This window comes from Salvelinus fontinalis, chromosome 3, assembly GCF_029448725.1.
Source record: "Salvelinus fontinalis isolate EN_2023a chromosome 3, ASM2944872v1, whole genome shotgun sequence".
Taxonomy (NCBI): Eukaryota; Metazoa; Chordata; class Actinopteri; order Salmoniformes; family Salmonidae; genus Salvelinus; species Salvelinus fontinalis.
This window is the reverse complement of record NC_074667.1, coordinates 76,974,178-76,995,150: the sequence shown is the minus strand read 5'-3', so window position 1 is coordinate 76,995,150 and position 20,973 is coordinate 76,974,178. Positions and strand designations below refer to the sequence as shown.

Here is a 20,973-nt window from a genome sequence, read left to right as displayed (position 1 = left end):
CTCCCCTTCCCCCTGCCTGGCCTCGTCTCTCCTCTCCCCTTCCCCCTGCCTGCCTGCCTGCCTGCCCTCGTCTCTCCTCTCCCCTTCCCCCTGCCTGCCCTCGTCTCTCCTCTCCCCTTCCCCCTGCCTGGCCTTGTCTCTCCTCTCCCCTTCCCCCTGCCTGGCCTCGTCTCTCCTCTCCCCTTCCCCCTGCCTGCCTGCCTGCCCTCGTCTCTCCCCTTCCCCCCTGCCTGCCCTCGTCTCTCCTCTCCTCTCCCCTTCCCCCCTGCCTGGCCTCATCTCTCCTCTCCCCTTCCCCCCTACCTACCTGCCTGCCCTCGTCTCTCCTTTCCCCTTCCCCCCTGCCTGCCCTCGTCTCTCCTTTCCCCTTCCCCCCTGCCTGGCCTCGTCTCTCCTCTCCACTTCCCCCCTGCCTACCTGCCCTCGTCTCTCCCCTTCCCCCCTGCCTGCCCTCGTCTCTCCCCTTCCCCCCTACCTGCCTGCCCTTGTCTCTCCTTTCCCCTTCCCCCCTGCCTGGCCTCGTCTCTCCTCTCCACTTCCCCCCTGCCTGCCTGCCCTCGTCTCTCCTCTCCCCTTCCCCCCTGCCTGGCCTCGTCTCTCCTCTCCACTTCCCCCCTGCCTGCCTGCCCTCGTCTCTCCCCTTCCCCCCTGCCTGCCCTCATCTCTCCTCTCCCCTTCCCCCCTGCTTGGCCTCATCTCTCCTCTCCTCTCCCCTTCCCCCCTGCGTGCCTGCTCTCGTCTCTCCCCTTCCCCCCTGCCTGCCTGCCTGCCCTCGTCTCTCCTCTACTCTCCCCTTCCCCCCTGCCCCCCCCCCCCCCCTTACCCAAGTCTCTCCCTGCCAGTGCTGTGGGTCCTTTTGGGGAGGCCTGGTCTACTTCTTCTACAAGATGAGGCCCATCTGTTCTGTCTCTCAGCTGGTGGGCCGTGTGGTTGTTAAATTAGATGTCTTCCGATCCATCCATCTATGTGGACTGATCTGGACACCTCTCACCACTCCTCACCACTCTCACCGGGCTCCCACCATGGGATGGGGTGGGGGACACACTTCAGGTCATTTACTATCAGACACTATGGATACTGAGGGGAGGAGGGGGGGGGGGGGGGGGGGGGGGGAGGAGAAGAGAGGCAGAATGAGAGCACTGGGCTCCAGATCAGACCCCAACCTGTATGAGTTGGCAAGGCCTAGGTGTATGGTGCCCTACAGTACAACCTGGCAGGAGCCTCCTCTGTACTGGGGCCAGCCTGGTAGAGGTGAAGATGTTGTGGTGGAGGAGGGCTTCCAGTACTAGTTTCCCCATGACAGGCCCACACACGCTGAAGCCAAGGCCAGGTCAAGATGCCTGAACCCTGCCTTGTCTAGCTATAGTCTGGCCTCGTGTGGTGTAGCTAGGCACATGCCTGGCATTTTAATTCACTCACATAGCCTGAACACACACACACACCATCCTTCCTTCAATGGATGGATACCGGAGCATCTCAATGTGCTTGTGTGATGACTCACCATACACCCCCCCCCCCGTAGATGATAATGTCTGAAAAGGAATCAATTTGAGAATATTCCAGGCAATACACTCATCCCACGCAATAAGCTATGTGGCAGATACAGCTATACATTACCGTGCAGCCAACGAAGCACGCGCCAAATGAATAAGCCAGAAGATAAATATATTACGGGAGCTAAGGCATGGAAAGCCATGGAAAATGAAAAAATGCTCTCATATACGGTGCCTCTGTTGTCAGGGGCACCGGGGGTAGACAAAGAGGGTATTTATTACACTGCAATTACCATTGAGGTATCACAGGCCTAATGGCAGAGGAGAAAATGAACACTTTGCAGGAACCGATAAAGGGGGCATTATAGCAGGGTTTGTCATGCCCTGCCAGGCTCTCCTCCTGGGGGCCCCCTATCCATCACCACACCACCACACCACATATGCCTGCCTTTTAAAAGCACCTGCAGAGAGGGGTGGGGGGGGTAGACGGGAGAGAGGTAGAGGGTAGAAGGGAGATGGAGGGAGAGAGAGAGGGGAGAGAAGGGAGAGTAGAGAGATAGCCCTACCATTTACAATACAGAAGAATTGGGGCCGCTGTAAGAGACCACAGAGGCCTCTAATCGTCATCGTCATCATCAACATAATTCCTTATGTAGACTGTTAATTGTTGGCAGTAGCCTTCGTCTTAGTTGTACCTCTGTTATTTGTTGTGCCTCTTTTAAGTTAAGTGAAGCTGAAGGGAGTGTACATCGGGTGCTGTGGTCAGCCCTAATTTAGCTCTTATGCTCCAGTTAGAGGTCCCCAGTCGTGGCTGAGATGTAAGATGTGAATAAACGTCTTCTCCTCTGTAGCTCTGAGGAAGGAAATAGATAGCATCCTAAGAGGCGGAATGACTTTCTGGCTGATCGTCTGATGACCAATCTGTTTGTTTCTTAACGTATGATGGGGAACTCTAGACTTGGTAGAATGACCAGTGTTACTGTGATGTTGGCTGCAGTGTAGACAATATATTGACTATAGCTCCTCAGCTGAGCTCCTGTAGGAAAATATAACTGTGTGTGTGTGTGTGTGTGTGTGTGTGTGTGTGTGTGTGTGTGTGTGTGTGTGTGTGTGTGTGTGTGTGTGTGTGTGTGTGTGTGTGTGTGTGTGTGTGTGTGTGTGTGTGTGTGTGTGTTAAATTTTTTCTCTGTCTCTAACACACACACACACACACACTTATAATGCTGAAGATTCACAGTGTGTGTGTTTTGCTGAAGAGTGTCAAATCAAATTGTATTGGTTGCGTACACGTATTTTGCAGATGTTATCGCTGGTGCAGCGAATTGCTGATGTTTCTAGCTCCAACAGTGCACTAATACCTAACAATACAAAACAATGCACACAATGAAAATTATGATATTAAGAAATATCAGAACGAGCAATGTCGGAGTCCGGAATATAAATATAATATATTATTATCTATGATATGTATCTGCTGTGTGTTCCATTATTAAAGTAACCAGTGTTCCATTATTAAAGTGACCAGTGTTCCATTATTGAAGTGACCAGTGTTCCATTATTAAAGTGACTAGTGTTCCATTATTAAAGTAACCAGTGTTCCATTATTAAAGTGACCAGTGTTCCATTATTAAAGTAACCAGTGTTCCATTATTAAAGTAACCAGTGTTCCATTATTAAAGTAACCAGTGTTCCATTATTAAAGTGACCAGTGTTCCATTATTAGTGACCAGTGTTCCATTATTAAAGTAACCAGTGTTCCATCATTAAAGTGACCAGTGTTCCATTATTAAAGTGACCAGTGTTCCATTATTAAAGTAACCAGTGTTCCATTATTAAAGTGACCAGTGTTCCATTATTAAAGTGACCAGTGTTCCATTATTAAAGTGACCAGTGTTCCATTATTAAAGTAACCAGTGTTCCATTATTAAAGTAACCAGTGTTCCATTATTAAAGTGACCAGTGTTCCATTATTAGTGACCAGAGTTCCATTATTAAAGTGACCAGAGTTCCATTATTAAAGTGACCAGTGTTCCATTATTCAAGTGACCAGTGTTCCATTATTAAAGTAACCATTGTTCCATTATTAAAGTGACCAGTGTTCCATTATTAAAGTAACCAGTGTTCCATTATTAAAGTGACCAGTGTTCCATTATTAAAGTGACTAGTGTTCCATTATTAAAGTGACTAGTGTTCCATTATTAAAGTGACCAGTGTTCCATTATTGAAGTGACCAGTGTTCCATTATTAAAGTAACCAGTGTTCCATTATTAAACTGACCAGTGCTCCATTATTAAAGTGACCAGTGTTCCATTATTAGTGACCAGTGTTCCATTATTAGTGACCAGTGTTCCATTATTAAAGTAACCAGTGTTCCATTATTAAAGTAACCAGTGTTCCATTCTTAAAGTGACCAGTGTTCCATTATTAAAGTAACCAGTGTTCCATTATTAAAGTAACCAGTGTTCCATTATTAAAGTGACCAGTGTTCCAATATTAAAGTAACCAATGTTCCATTATTAAAGGGACCAGTGTTCCATCATTAAAGTGACCAGTGTTCCATCATTAAAGTGACCAGTGTTCCATTATTAAAGTGACCAGTGTTCCAATATTAAAGTAACCAGTGCTCCATTATTAAAGGGACCAGTGTTCCATTATTAAAGTGACCAGTGTTCCATTATTAAAGTAACCAGTGTTCCATTATTAAAGGGACCAGTGTTCCATTATTAAAGGGACCAGTGTTCCATTATTAAAGGGACCAGTGTTCCATTATTAAAGGGACCAGTGTTCCATTATTAAAGGGACCAGTGTTCCATTATTAAAGGGACCAGTGTTCCATTATTAAAGGGACCAGTGTTCCATTATTAAAGGGACCAGTGTTCCATTATTAAAGGGACCAGTGTTCCATTATTAAAGGGACCAGTGTTCCATTATTAAAGGGACCAGTGTTCCATCATTAAAGTGACCAGTGTTCCATTATTAAAGTGACCAGTGTTCCATTATTAAAGGGACCAGTGTTCCATTATTAAAGGGACCAGTGTTCCATTATTAAAGGGACCAGTGTTCCATTATTAAAGGGACCAGTGTTCCATTATTAAAGGGACCAGTGTTCCATTATTAAAGGGACCAGTGTTCCATCATTAAAGTGACCAGTGTTCCATTATTAAAGTGACCAGTGTTCCATCATTAAAGTGACCAGTGTTCCATTATTAAAGTGACTAGTGTTCCATTATTAAAGTGACCAGTGTTCCATCATTAAAGTGACCAGTGTTCCATTATTAAAGTGACCAGTGTTCCATTATTAAAGGGACCAGTGTTCCATTATTAAAGGGACCAGTGTTCCATTATTAAAGGGACCAGTGTTCCATCATTAAAGTGACCAGTGTTCCATGACTATGTACCTAGTTTGTGTGTGCTACTCTTAGACTGCCTTGGGTTTTCACAGTGTTGTGTGTGATTTATAGTGACACACCTGTGAGAGTTATATAGAGGAGGATTCTCTGCATGTTATGAAATATTAAAGTGTAATCCCAGAGACACCAAATATTATAACTCATACTGCAGACGGCCGGGAGTGCTCAGGGTCAGCCCCAGCACTGTGTGTGCGTGTGTGTGTGAGTGCGTGCGTGTGTGTTTGCGTGAGTGTGTGTGTGGCTGTACGACCGGCTACAGATGTGACTGGGCTGGAAAGATTTGTTTTTATAATTTTTTTAATATCTCTAGCATCGTGTCTTGTTATGTATTATTTCAGACATGCATTGAATTTATTGGAGAGAAACAAGCCAGTGATCCTCAGCTGAAAGAATGACCCTGCTCAGCCAGCAGGACATCACTGTAGAAATACACACTATATATACAGGACAGATTGGAAAGCACTTCTGAAATCCAACACACCAGTCTCTAGGTTTTGATTAAGATAGATCTCTAATAATGCCTTAAATCAATGATAAAAATAGGAGGGGGAAATGAGAATACATTTTCTTATTTTGGAAAGATTATGTACAGAAAATGATTTGTCCTTAAAGCCTTTCTGTTATTGTTGTGGCGAAGCTTGTATAGCAAACAGATTATTGACCTGACTATTTATCTGTTTCATCTGCTTTCTTTCATTCCAACATGTCACTTCCTTCCTTCCTTCCTTCCTTCCTTCCTTCCTTCCTTCCTTCCTTCCTTCCTTCCTTCCTTCCTTCCGTCCTTCCTTCCTTCCTTCCTTTCCATCCTCCTCTTCCATTTCCTCCTCTACTCCAACTCCCAGTGCTGTCCGTCTGTTTGTAGCCTGGCTGAGCTACTCTACCTAGATGCTAGAGGAGGCTGGTGGGAAGAGCTATAGGAGGACGGTCTTATTATAATGGCTCAAATGGAACCAATGGAAGGGAGTCAAACATGGTTTTCTGTTCCATTTCTACTATTCCATCCATTACAATGAGCCCGTCCTCCTATAGCTCCTTCACCAGAACCTCCAAACAGATTTCTTTTAGACGGACATTTTGGGTTCTAAAAAAGTTTGATCTCCACAGTGAATTATTTTAAAGTTTGCTACAAATCGAGATATTTAATTAAATAGTGATCCATTCTGACTACTACATATTTAATTAAATAGCGATCCATTTTGACTACTACATATTTAATTAAATAGTGATCCATTCTGACAACTGTGTTTGTCATCACACAGGACCACGTGCTGACAAAGACCAATCACGGGCCGGCAGGCTGCGAGGAGGCTTGTGCCCTCACTCACGCTCTTTGCACGTGTTCCAAGGTTGACTCTCTCAGGCAGGAGGAAAACGACTACATCGACCATGATCCTTTGCTAGTTACGGCCACTTTCACCATGATCCTTAGCGATTTTTTGGTTCCGTTCAGCAATATGCCAAGCTTCAAAATTAAAATACTTCAGGCTTTATGTGTAGTGTGTACTGTGGTGTAGTGGTAGTGTAGTGGTAGTGTAATTTTTATTTTATTTTTATTTATTTATTTTACCGTTATTTTACCAGGTAAGTTGACTGAGAACACGTTCTCATTTGCAGCAACGACCTGGGGAGTAGTTACAGGGGAGAGGAGGGGGATGAATGAGCCAATTGTAAACTGGGGATTATTAGGTGACCATGATGGTTTGAGGGTAATGTAATATAGTTTAGTGTTTTGTGTAGTGTAGTATATTGTTTTGTGTATTGCCGTGTTCTGTGTACTGTAGTATAGTGTTTTGTGTAGTGTCGTGTTTTGTGTAGTGTAGTGTTTGTGTAGTGTTGTGTTTTGTTTGTGTACTGTAGTGTAGTGTAGTGTTTTATGTAGTGTACTGGAGTGTAGTGTAGTGTTTTGTGTACTGTAGTGTTTTGTGTACTGTAGTGTAGTGTTTTGTGTACTGTAGTGTAGTGTAGGGTTTTGTGTACTGTAGTGTACTGTAGTGTAGTGTAGTGTTTTGTGTATTGTAGTGAGGTGTAGTGTTTTGTGTACTGTAGTGTACTGTAGTGTAGTGTAGTGTTTTCTGTATTGTAGTGTAGTGTAGTGTAGTGTAGTGTAGTGTACTGTAGTGTATTGTAGTGTAGTGTAGTGTTTTGTGTAGTGTAGTGTACTGTAGTGTAGTGTTTTGTGTAGTGTAGTGTACTGTAGTGTAGTGTTTTGTGTTTTGTGTACTGTAGTGTAGTGTAGTGTTTTGTGTACTGTAGTGTAGTGTAGTGTTTTGTGTACTGTAGTGTAGTGCAGTGTAGTGTTTTGTGTACTGTAGTGTACTGTGGTGTAGTGTAGTGTTTTGTGTACTGTAGTGTAGTGTAGTGTTTTGTGTACTGTAGTGTACTGTAGTGTTTTGTGTACTGTAGTGTACTGTAGTGTAGTGTTTTGTGTTTTGTGTAGTGCCGTGGTGAACAGTGACTATTGGAGCTAGGCCCTCAGTTGCGGGAAAAAGATCTGATGTCATACATATAGATAGAGAACTCGGATGCCTGTGTTTCCAGAGCATGACTAGAGACCTTTCTTTTACAGACCTATGTAGGGAAAGCAATTCTTTGATGGCGGGAGTCACACGGTCCTAAGCCACGCCTCGGCTGTGGCTCACAGAAGCAGCACAACGGTTGCAAATATCGAAAGCAGGAACCACGTGAGAAGAAAATACGGTCGCGTTGTTTGAAATAAACTTTTTCCTAAACAAACAGTCACTCAAATAGTGGCGGAATAAATACAACCACACAACTAGTCACATAGTTTCAAGACCACGGACAGGATATCCTGTCATAGTGAGAAAAGTTGCGCTTTATTCGATGTTCGATCTCCAGCGTGCAACAACATAATAAAAAAAGCACCACAAAACAAAAAGTCATGTACCCAGTACTTCCAATTCCAACTTCATTACCTTTTGTTTTTACCACACAACCACCGATCTAAAGTTGAAATAATATTTTACACATTGTTTTCAAAATGATATGAACGAGAAAGCAACAAAAAAGCTCGCTGTAGATGAAAAGGAAATAGTCCATTCACCATTATGATTATCATTTAAAAACTAAGTCAAATTCTCCTGTCCTTCTTTATGAAATAGGCAATGGCAGGTTCCTATAGCTTGTCTTTTGATTTTAAATCCGACAGAAGTTCTTTTTCTATTGAGATCAAAGCCAGGGTTGAAGGTCGGGCCGGTCCAGTGGTATTCCTGGAATATGTCTTGATCCTTTCTAGTGCAGAAAATGTTCTTTCTACTGATGCAGTGGACACTGGAATGGTCCAAACTAGACAGGCAAGCAGAAACAATGGGTGCATACTATCAATACTATCAACTATCAAGTCTCCTCTGCTGTAGACAGTGGAGCAGATCAGCCGGACTCTCGAAGTCAGACATTGAGCACACAACGGTGAATTCTGTTTTAAGCCACGGCAAATCAAAATTAGGACCATAGCTTCCCTATGGCTCTTTAACTATTGAGAACGCACCGTTTGGAAAGATTGGCGTTTCTCTATCTATTGGGAACTGTTGTGGGTCAAGGAGTTCAAGGAACATGAGCCTTTCATAGTCATTGAATCCTGTTTCTTAGCTGAGTGACAATGTTGTCGATGATCGCACTGTGTAGCTGTTGGTTCTGCCCGCCAACGTCTCCTTGCATATGTGTCCTGCGCCCCCTTGGAACTCTGGTCTCACTCACAGTGTCCTCGTAGATTTGGTTTTTTCCCTCTCTGTGGTGTTGCAGAAGTCGTCCACCCTGGACAAGCAGAACTCCATTTCAAACTCCCTGTTCGGCAATATCCCAAACAGCACGTCGGAGTACGCAAATATGGAGTAGAACGGCATGATGCAGAACTCAAAGCTTGTCAGGCGCATCATGTATCCATCTGCGCTGTGACTGGTGTCTTCGTCAAAGTCCTCGGGATGGTCCGCAATGTATTCAAATAGTTCAATGAGTTCTGCCTTTTTTCTTCTTCTACACAGTGTAAACTAAGCCTGAGGAGAAGTTCCATCCTGTTGGCGCCACTCTGAGTAGTCTTCACTGGCGTATTTCATCCAGTAGTTTTGTTCGTTTGACAGCTCTTGAGGAAAATGCTGCTAGGCCACCAAGATGAGGGGGAAAAATGTTGCATTCTTTTAGTTTACCAGCACCTTGTGACATCACCAGATTAAGGGAGTGCGCATAGCAATGAATAAACAGAGCTTGTGGGATCGTTTCTTTCACCTTGGCTTGTACTCCGTTTATACCAGAGGCCATGACTGCAGGCACCATCGTAACACTATGCCACAACTTTGGCCGTGCATTCACACTCCTCTAAAATAGCTGATTATTCGGGCAGCAACTGCTTCTGCCAGTTTATTCTCAGTTACATCCTCAAATTTGAAAAACCTTTCCTTCACACCACCATCGGTAGTGTAACGCAACACATAAGACATTTGGGATACGTTGCTGATCTGTCATTACATTCGCGACCGCGTGTATCAGGTCATTTTGGATTTTGCTGGAAGTGCCTGTGAACACGGTAGCCGTAGCCAAATGGCAGTTTAACGTGCTGTCACACTCAGCCAAGAAATCCAGTATTTCCAAGTAGTTTCCCTTATTAGCTGATTCCTTACCCTCATCATGTCCTCTGAATTGTTCATTCTTGCTTGCCTAAAAACACAACCGTATGAATAAGGCGCTGTAGAATCTCCCTGTTGTGCCTGACTTTATCATTGTGAACAAGTGTCTCATTGCTCCGCTGCTCGTTAAGAAGAAGCTCTACTCCTGATTCCCCAAATGTTTTTCAACACACTGTAGCTAGCAGGTGTGAAGTTGAGTTTTGGTGTCGAAGTGATGACTTTGTCCGTTTTGTGTTTTGTGTACTGGTAGTGTAGTGTTTTGTGAATTGGTAGTGTGGTGTAGTGTGTTGTGTACTGGCAGTATAAAGTGTTTTGTTTACTGGTAGTGTAGTGTAGTGTTGTGTGCATTGGTAGTGTGATGTTTTGTGTACAGGTAGTGTAGTGTTTTGTGTATTGGTTGTGTAGTGGTTTGTGTACTGGTAGTGTGATGTTTTGTGTATTGGTTGTGTAGTGGTTTGTGTACTGGTAGTGTGATGTTTTGTGTACTGGTAGTGTAGTGGTGTGTGTACTGGTAGTGTGATGTTTTGTGTACTGGTAGTGTATTGTAGTGTTTTGTGTACTGGTAGTATAGGATAGTGTTTTGTGTACTGGTGGTGCAGTGTAGTGTAGTGTTTTGTGTTCTGGTGGCGCAGTGTATTGTAGTGTTTTGTGTACTGGTAGTATAGGATAGTGTTTTGTTTACTGGTAGTGCAGTGTAGTCTAGTGTTTTGTGTACTGGTAGTATAGGATAGTGTTTTGTGTACTGGTGGTGCAGTGTAGTGTAGTGTTTTGTGTTCTGGTGGCGCAGTGTAGTGTTTTGTGTACTGTTAGTGTAGTGTTTTGTGTACGGGTGGTGCAGTGTAGTGTAGTGTTTTGTGTACTGGTAGTATAGGGTAGTGTTTTGTGTACTGGTAGTGCAGTGTAGTGTAGTGTTTTGTGTACTGGTAGTGCAGTGTAGTGTTTTGTGTACTGGTAGTGCAGTGTAGTGTTTTGTGTATTGGTAGTGCAGTGTAGTGTAGTGTTTTGTGTACTGGTAGTGCAGTGTAGTGTAGTGTTTTGCCTACTGGTAGTGCAGTGTAGTGTAGTGTTTTGTGTACTGGTAGTGCAGTGTAGTGTAGTGTTTTGTGTACTGGTAGTGCAGTGTAGTGTTTTGTGTACTGGTAGTGTAGTGTAGTGTAGTGTTTTGTGTACTGGTAGTGTAGTGTAGTGTTTTGTGTACTGGTAGTGTAGTGTAGTGTTTTGCGTACTGGTAGTGCAGTGTAGTGTAGTGTTTTGTGTACTGGTAGTGCAGTGTAGTGTAGTGTTTTGTGTACTGGTAGTGTAGTGTAGTGTAGTGTTTTGCGTACTGGTAGTGCAGTGTAGTGTAGTGTTTTGTGTACTGGTAGTGCAGTGTAGTGTAGTGTTTTGTGTACTGGTAGTGTAGTGTAGTGTAGTGTTTTGTGTACTGGTAGTGCAGTGTAGTGTAGTGTTTTGTGTACTGGTAGTGTAGTGTGGTGTTTTGTGTACTGGTAGTGTAGTGTAGTGTTTTGTGTACTGGTAGTGTAGTGTAGTGTAGTGTTTTGTGTACTGGTAGTGCAGTGTAGTGTTTTGTGTACTGGTAGTGCAGTGTAGTGTAGTGTTTTGTGTACTGGTAGTGTAGTGTAGTGTAGTGTTTTGTGTACTGGTAGTGTAGTGTAGTGTTTTGTGTAACTGGTAGTGTAGTGTAGTGTTTTGTGTACTGGTAGTGTAGTGTAGTGTTTTGTGTACTGGTAGTGCAGTGTAGTGTAGTGTTTTGTGTACTGGTAGTGTAGTGTAGTGTTTTGTGTAACTGGTAGTGTAGTGTAGTGTTTTGTGTACTGGTAGTGTAGTGTAGTGTTTTGTGTACTGGTAGTGTAGTGTAGTGTTTTGTGTACTGGTAGTGTAGTGTAGTGTAGTGTTGTGTGTACTGGTAGTGTAGTGTAGTGTTTTGTGTACTGGTAGTGTAGTGTAGTGTTTTGTGTACTGGTAGTGCAGTGTAGTGTAGTGTTTTGTGTACTGGTAGTGTAGTGTAGTGTTTTGTGTACTGGTAGTGTAGTGTAGTGTTTTGTGTACTGGTAGTGTAGTGTAGTGTAGTGTTTTGTGTACTGGTAGTGCAGTGTAGTGTAGTGTTTTGTGTACTGGTAGTGTAGTGTAGTGTTTTGTGTACTGGTAGTGTAGTGTAGTGTTTTGTGTACTGGTAGTGTAGTGTAGTGTAGTGTTTTGTGTACTGGTAGTGCAGTGTAGTGTAGTGTTTTGTGTACTGGTAGTGTAGTGTTTTGTGTACTGGTAGTGTAGTGTAGTGTTTTGTGTACTGGTAGTGTAGTGTAGTGCAGTGTAGTGTAGTGTTTTGTGTACTGGTAGTGTAGTGTAGTGTTTTGTGTACTGGTAGTGCAGTGTAGTGTAGTGTTTTGTGTACTGGTAGTGTAGTGTAGTGTTTTGTGTACTGGTAGTGTAGTGTTTTGTGTACTGGTAGTGTAGTGTAGTGTTTTGTGTAACTGGTAGTGTAGTGTAGTGTTTTGTGTACTGGTAGTGTAGTGTAGTGTTTTGTGTACTGGTAGTGCAGTGTAGTGTAGTGTAGTGTTTTGTGTACTGGTAGTGTAGTGTAGTGTTTTGTGTACTGGTAGTGTAGTGTAGTGTAGTGTTTTGTGTACTGGTAGTGTAGTGTAGTGTTTTGTGTACTGGTAGTGCAGTGTAGTGTAGTGTTTTGTGTACTGGTAGTGTAGTGTAGTGTTTTGTGTACTGGTAGTGCAGTGTAGTGTAGTGTTTTGTGTACTGGTAGTGTAGTGTAGTGTTTTGTGTACTGGTAGTGCAGTGTAGTGTAGTGTTTTGTGTACTGGTAGTGTAGTGTAGTGTTTTGTGTACTGGTAGTGCAGTGTAGTGTAGTGTTTTGTGTACTGGTAGTGCAGTGTAGTGTAGTGTTTTGTGTACTGGTAGTGTAGTGTAGTGTTCTGTGTACTGGTAGTGTAGTGTAGTGTTTTGTGTACTGGTAGTGTAGTGTAGTGTTTTGTGTAACTGGTATAGGAACTCTGTAGGTGTCTCTGTTTTTCGCTGAATTCCTGTAGCAGTGTTGAGGCTCATATGAGCTTCTCTGTGTGCTACTGGGACAGAGATGGCAGGTACACACACACACACACACACACACACACACACACACACACACACACACACACACACACACACACACACACACACACACACACACACACACACACACACACACACACACACACACACACACACACACAAAAGAAAAAACACACGCACACACATTACCATTTCACACATGCATATAATACTGTGTGAAATAGGACAAATGTAAGAAAACATAGATGGCAGGCAGCATTCAGTGTTGAATAATATAACATTCCAGCTTGGGTATTAGTTCATTAGCCAGTGAAAGGAGGGGGGAGGAAGCGGGGATTCTCTCTCCTTTAACTTGGTCCAAGTTTGCCCAAAGGAGGTTGTTGGGGATGGGGTCAGAGCTGTGCAAGGAGAGGAAGAGGAACAAAGAGAAACAGTGATTTAGCAGGAGGAGAAGAGAGGAGAGGATTGGAGAGGAGTGGTGTGTGAGGAAAGGAGAGGAGTGGAGAGGAGAGGAGAGGAAAGGAGAGGAGTATAAGGAAAGGAGAGGAGAGAAGGAGAGAGGAGTGAGGAGAGCAGAGGAAAGGAGAGGAAAGGAGTGGAGTGTGAGGAAAGGAGAGAAAAGGAGAGGAGTGTGAGGAAAGGAAAGGAAAGGAAAGGAGAGGAGTGTGAGGAAAGGAGTGGATTGTGAGGAAATGAGTGGAGTGGGAGGAAATGAGAGGAGTGGGAGGAAAGGAGAGGAAGTGTGAGGGAAGGAGAGGAAAGGGAGAGGAACAGAGAGGATTGTGAGGAAAGGAGAGGGAGTGCTGCTGAGCTGTTCTTACTCTCAAAACTTTGGGGAGAGAAGGTCCACAATATTATAGTAACAGTTAGAGGAGGTAGGTGTAGTGATTTTGTGTTTTACTGCAGCAGTGTATTTATTGAGATGAAATTCAAGATTCAGAGCTGACTCTCTTCACTGTTCTGTACCTGTTCTATACTAAACATTGTTGATTGTGGTTTCTCCCTGAGCTGGCCCTAGCCAGTTGTCAAAGACTGTAACCTCTTCAGAGAATGTAGCATTAGCTACAAGCATTCATGACAGAAAAATGACTGTAACCTGTTTTTTACAAGGTGAAGGGAACAAGTCCCTCTGAAGGACAGTGTGGAAGAGGCTCTTATAAACAGGAACAGAGTGTGGGGGTCAACCAGTTCTGGAAGGCCAGGTGATTCTAGAAGGACAGATCATTCTAGAAGCCCAAGTGATTCTCGAGAGAATGGTGCAGGAGGGGATGGCAGTCGTTTTACGTGCTCCTAACCAACTGTGCTATTTTGTTCATTTTTTTGTGTTGTTAACTTATTTGTTTTACTTATTTTGTACATAATGTTGCTGCTACCATCACTTATGACTGAAAATTATTTCTGGACATCAGAACAGCGATTACTCACTGGACAAAGATTTTTTTCTTTAACGAGTCAGACGTGAAGGATATACTGCTTTCTCAGGAACGGCCCAAATCGCCATCATTTGCGTGAAGATAAGATGGAGAAAAAGGAGGTGGAGGTCGGGCTGCCTTCTGAGAATTCGTAGACGAGTGAGTAAACTCCCTCTACAATCAGTCCTATTAGCCAACGTGCAATCATTGGATAACAAAATGGATGAGCTCCGATCAAGGATATCCTACCAACGGGACATTAAAAACGGTAATATCTTATGTTTCACCTAGTCGTGGCTGAACAACACATCTGGCTCGCTGATCCTCAACACTGGGGCCCCCCAGGGGTGCATGCTCAGTCCCCTCCTGTACTCCCTGTTCACTCATGATTGCATGGCCAAGCACGACTCCAACACCATCATTAAGTTTGCCGACGACACAACAGTGGTAGGCCTGATCACTAACAATGATGATACAGCCTATAGGGAGGAGGTCAGAGACCTGGCCGTGTGGTGCCAGGATAACAACCTCTCCCTCAATGTGAGAAAGACAAAGGAGATGATTGTGGACTACAGAAAAAGAGGACCAAGTATGCCCCCATTCTCATCGACAGGGCTGTAGTGGAGCAGGTTGAGAGCTTCAAGTTCCTTGGTGTCTACATCACCAACAAACTATCATGGTCCAAACACACCAAGACAGTCGTGAAGAGGGTACGACAAAGCCTATTCCCCCTCAGGAGACTGAAACGATTTGGCATTGGTCCTCAGATCCTCAAAAAGTTATACAGCTTCACCATCGAGAGCATCCTGACTGGTTGCATCACAGCCTGGTATGGCAACGGCTCGGCCTCTGACCGCAAGGTTCCTGCCATCCAGAACCTCTATACCAGGCGGTGTCATAGGAAGGCCCAAGAAATTGCCAAGGACTCCAGCCACCCTAGTCATAGACTGTTCTCTCTGCTACTGCACGGCAAGCGGTACCGGAGTGCCAAGTCTAGGTAAAAAAGGCTTCAAAACAGCTTCTACCCCCAAGACATAAGACTCTTGAACAACTAATCAAATGGCTACCCGGACTATTTGCATTGTCCCCCCCCCCCCCCCCCCCCCCCATTTTTACACTGCTGCTACTCTGTTTATTATCTATGCATAGTAACTTTACCTCTACCTACATGTACATAGTACCTCAATTACCTCGACTAACCAGTGCCCCCGGACATTTACTCTGTACCGGTATCCCCTGTTTATAGCCTCGCTACTGTTATTTTACTGTTGCTTCTTAATTATTTATAAAAAAATAAAAATTTGAACTGCATTGTTGGTTTAGGGCTTGTAAGTAAGCATTTGTATTGTGACAAATACAATTTGATTTGATTTGATTCTAGAAGCCCAGGTGACTCTAGAATGGTAGGTGATTCTAGAAGACCAGATTATGCTATAAATCCAGGTGATTCTAGAAGGCTTGTCTGACCACATCAATCACCAGAGAGATGGACAGAAGGATGAGAGATTAAAAAAGAGATCTGTGAGAGATTAACTGCCCTGTTGCCTTGTAAACCAGAATTGCTACCAAAAAATCCTTGTAGTTGTTGTTGGACCCCCCCCCCCCCCCACACACACACACACACACACACACACACACACACACACACACACACACACACACACACACACACACACAAATGTATTGCATTTGTTAGGTACTATCCAGGAATATTATTATTCTATCCTTGGTTTTATTAATTTGAGAAACAATTTACTTCAGAATGTGTTCATATTTAGTTTTATCTTGAAAACCTGTGTAATTTTGTGTCACATATATGTTGTCAGTAAATTGGAATTGCAACCTGTCCAAAGCCTAATGATCAGGTACATTTTAACAACCTGTCCAAAGCCTAATGATCAGGTACATTTGAACAACCTGCCAGCTCTAGGAAGAGTCTTGGTGGTTCCAAACTTCTTCCATTTAAGAATGATGGAGGCCACTGTGTTCTTGGCGATCTTCAATGCTGCAGCCATTTTTTGGTACCCTTCCCAGATCTGTGCCTCAACAAAATCCTGTCTCGGAGCTCTACGGACAATTCCTTCAACCTCATGTCTTGGTTTTTGCTCTGACATGCACTGTCAACTGTAGGACCTTATATAGACAAGTGTGTGCCTTTCCAAATCATGTCCAATCAATATCATTTACCACAGGTGGACTCCAATCAAGTTGTAGAAACATCAGAAGGATAATCAATGGAAACAGGATGCATCTGAGCTCAATTTCGAGTCTCATAGCAAAGGGTCTGAATACTTATGTAAATAAGGTATTTCTGTTTTTTAGGTTTAATAAATTTGCAAAAAATTCTAAAAACCTGCTTTGCTTTGTCATTATGGGGTATTGTGTGTAGATTGCTGAGGATGTTTTATTTATATAATCCATTTTAGAATAAGGTTATAACATAACAAAATGTGGGAGAAGTCAAGGGGTCTGAATACTTTCCGAAGGCACTGTATAGACAATGAACAGCAATATATTTTGAAACTTATTTCGAGCAATATTTTTTATAAACTAAGGCCTATTCGAGGAGAGAAGCATCGATCGATTATCTAGGCTACAGCTTGGGCAATGAACTGCCGGGGAAGTTTGAATGACAAGAGCAACGTGTAACCTAGCTCTGGTGTGATATGATCACATTGGCTAAACTGATACCTTACAAATGTAAAAACAGGCAGAGAGAAATGTATTCATTCATTCATTCACCCAACGAACCCACAGGCCTGTCAGTCGCAGACAGTGTGCGGCCTGGCAGTGGCAGTGTCCCAATTATATATTCGGAACAGGGTCGATTTTTGTGTCTTTTGCATCTTTTCACATTTGAAAATAATCTGTTGACCAATATAAATGTGTTCTATTGGTCAACATCTTATTTGCGCATGAGGAAAGATGCAAATATCGAACTTGTTCCCAATAAATAATTGACGGATTGAGGCAGGACTATATTTCACATCTGTTGTGAACGGCGTCGTAAACACGACTCATATTTTTATTTTCGGTCCGAATTATTCAGACAAAAATAACAGACTTGGTGAGAAAGGGCTTAGTGTCCTACACTAAGCATGATTGTCATGTAAAGGGCTTAGACTAGTGTGTTTCACTAAGCATGATTGTCATGTAAAGGATTTAGTGTCCTACACTAAGCATGTAGGACACCAGTGGAGGCTCCTCAGAGGAGGAAGGGGAGGACCATCCTCCTCAGTGAATTTCATGAAAATAAAATCTTTAAAACTTTGAAAAAATTATCCCTTTTAGATAAAACTATACTAAATATATTCACATGTCATCAAATAATTGATTAAAACACATTGTTTTTCAATGAAGGTCTGCAGTAGCCTCCACAGCACTCTGTATGGTAGTGCCATGGTGTAGCTGGAGGACAGCTAGTGTCTGTCCTCCTCTGGGTACATTGACTTCAATACAAAACCTAGGAGGCTCATGGTTCTCACCCCCTTCCATAGATTTACACAGTAATTATGACAACTTCCGGAGGACGTCTTTCAACCTATCAGAGCTCTTGTAGCATGAACTGGCATGTTGTCCACCCAACAAATTAATTTCTGCACGAGAGAGAGATTTTGTCCTTTTTTTTCTCACTTTCAGTTTCACTTATTTAGCTAGCAAATGCAGCTAGCTAGTTTAGCCTACTGAAAAATCCTGCTCAAACAGAGGGATGCTATGTTAGCTAGCTGGCTATGACTTTCCAACACAACACTGGAACTCTTCCACGTCAAGGTATGCTTTTGGTATTACTAATTTATTGCCACTGGGCCCGCCGGTGTAACTGCTTACTGACTATACACTGTAACTTTACTGCATGATTGTAGTGGGTTTACTAACGCATTAGTTATATTAGCTATGTTGACTAGTACGTTACTTTAGCTAATATGGGGACAACGATGTAGGCTGTGTGTAGCGGTTATGATATGGTTTGGTTTGGAAAGGTTTTTCCGCCTGGTCACATACAGCTTTGTGTTGTTCATTGAAGTCCACAAATGAAGGGAAAAAGTGAGAGGAGGAGAGTGCATAGATGCTAGAAGGAATACAACGTGGCTGCTATGAAAGTGAACTGTGTTTATACGTGATCAGGGGTATATTCATTCCACCGATTCTGTTGAAAAACGTTTCTTAAACGGAAGCAAACGAAACAGGGATGAAAATACCTTATTTTGTCCAATAGAAACTCTCGATTGCGACTGTTGGATTATTGATTGCACCCTATATCAGCTAGATGCTGACAAGAGTGTGAAAGGCGGTATTGAATGTGTCACTGTCTGTCCATCTGTCACTATCTGTCACCTCAAATTTGTCTCTCGACCTGTGTGCACCTACATTGTAAACTTTCATTCATAAGCTAGGTAGTAGCAACCTCATGATGGGGATGGGGAAAATTCCAGTATCATGTAGTAGCCTAAACCTATCGATGTTACATTGAACTGGGTGAATGGAATATGAATGGCAGTCATCCAATATGCTGTAATAGAAATAAGGCCATGCTCATGGAAACAAATTAATTGTCCTCCCTCATCTTAAAAAGCACCGACCGCCACTGGGGGTGGGGGTGGGGGGTGAGGGGTAATGAGTGGTGATGATCTCTTCCATAAGCACCAGCACCATCACCACTCTGGGACCGCTGTGATGAGAAATTACTGTGTACAAGGCTACAGTAGCACAGTGCTTATGAAAGACAATGCCCCCTGTTACAAGGTGCTAAATGACTGAGTCTAGGGAGGACAGAGAGAGGAGAGAGAGGGAGAGAAGAGAGGAGGAGAGGAGAGGAGAGGAGAGGAGAGGAGAGGAGAGGAGAGGAGAGGAGAGAGGAGGAGAGAAGAGAGGAGAGGAGAGGAGGAGAGAGAGGAGGGAGGGAGGAGAGGAGAGGAGAGGAGAGGAGAGGAGAGGAGAGGAGAGGAGAGGAGAGGAGAGGAGAAGAGAAGAGAAAAGAAGAGGAGAGGAGAGGAGAGGAGAGGAGAGGAGAGGAGAGGGGAGGGGAGGGGAGAGAAGAGAGGAGGAGAGAAGAGAGGAGAGAGGAGAGAGGAGAGGAGGAGAGGAGGAGAGGAGAGAGGAGGAGAGGAGAGAAGAGAGGATAGAGGCAAGAGCAGCTCATGACTGTCCTGAGTTGTAATGCTTCAAATAAACACCTCTGGTACGTAATGTTCTATAAACACCTCTGGCACGTAATGTTCTATAAACACCTCTGGCACGTAATGTTGAGTGGTGTTTTAATCAGGATTCCAGAGTGGTATTTTAATCAGGATTTCAGAATGGTATTTTAATCAGGATTTCAGAGTGGTATTTTAATCAGGATTTCAGAGTGGTATTTTAATCAGGATTTCAGAGTGGTATTTTAATCAGGATTTCAGAGTGGTATTTTAATCAGGATTTCAGAGTGGTATTTTAATCAGGATTTCAGAGTGGTATTTTAATCAGGATTTCAGGATGGTATTTTAATCAGGATTTCAGAATGGTATTTTAATCAGGATTTCAGAGTGGTATTTTAATCAGGATTTCAGAGTGGTATTTTAATCAGGATTTCAGGATGGTATTTTAATCAGGATTTCAGAGTGGTATTTTAATCAGGATTTCAGGATGGTATTTTAATCAGGATTTCAGAGTGCTATTTTAATCAGGATTTCAGGGTGCTATTTTAATCAGGATTTCAGAATGGTATTTTAATCAGGATTTCAGAGTGGTATTTTAATCAGGATTTCAGAGTGGTATTTTAATCAGGATTTCAGGGTGCTATTTTAATCAGGATTTCAGAGTGGTATTTTAATCAGGATTTCAGGGTGCTATTTTAATCAGGATTTCAGAGTGGTATTTTAATCGGATTTCAGGATCGTATTTTAATCAGGATTTCAGGGTGCTATTTTAATCAGGATTTCAGAGTGGTATTTTAATCAGGATTCCAGAGTGGTATTTTAATCAGGATTTCAGAGTGGTATTTTAATCAGGATTTCAGGGTGCCATTTTAATCAGGATTTCAGAGTGGTATTTTAATCAGGATTTCAGAGTGGTGTTTTAATCAGGATTTCAGGGTGCTATTTTAATCAGGATTTCAGAGTGGTATTTTAATCAGGATTTCAGGGTGCTATTTTAATCAGGATTTCAGAGTGGTGTTTTAATCAGGATTTCAGGGTGCTATTTTAATCAGGATTTCAGAGTGGTATTTTAATCAGGATTTCAGGGTGCTATTTTAATCAGGATTTCAGAGTGGTATTTTAATCAGGATTTCAGAGTGGTGTTTTAATCAGGATTTCAGAGTGGTGTTTTAATCAGGATTTCAGGATCATATTTGCACCATCGTACGACAGTACATGACAGGGTTATCATCAGTAAGACTTCTCAGGATAAATTAACAATTGACTATTGATACGTTTCCCAAACTCAGTCCCGGGGACTCCAAGGGGGGAACGTTTTGGTAGTTGCTCTAGCTCTACACAGCCGATTCAAATAATGAAAGCTTGATGAGTTGATTATTTTAATCAGATGTGTAGTGCCAGGGGGGAAAAACCTAATGTGCACCTCTTGGAGTCCCCAGGACTGAGTTTTAGAAAGGCTAGACTGTTGTCTATATTCATCCTGTCCTCCTGTCCTATCCAGAGGTCTCCAGCTATGGTTTGTGAATAGCACCTCCTTCGGACAGGTCTTCTCACCTGCAGAGTGGTGGATGGAGAAAAAACCAAACTCTGACTGTTTTACTAAGAGTGTTCCATTCACTCCATGAAAAGTCTCTGAAAACAGAAAATGCCATTTAATCATGGATTAATTTAATAAAGGGAGGGGGTTGGCAGGGATGGAGGGAGGGAGGGATGGAGGTGGGATGGATGTGGGAGGGAGGGAGGGAGGGAGGGAGGGAGGGAGGTGGGATGGATGAGGGAGGGAGGGAGGGAGGGAGGGAGGGAGGGAGGGAGGGAGGGAGGGAGGG

General features: G+C 43.2%; 1 protein-coding gene across 1 annotated transcript in view; it reads left to right on the top strand.

Moving 5' to 3' along the window:
* Nucleotides 1-20,973, top strand: part of LOC129851497 (neurexophilin-4-like) — a 74,516-nt gene that overhangs the window by 17,476 nt on the left and 36,067 nt on the right. The gene's annotated exons all lie outside the window — the stretch shown is intronic.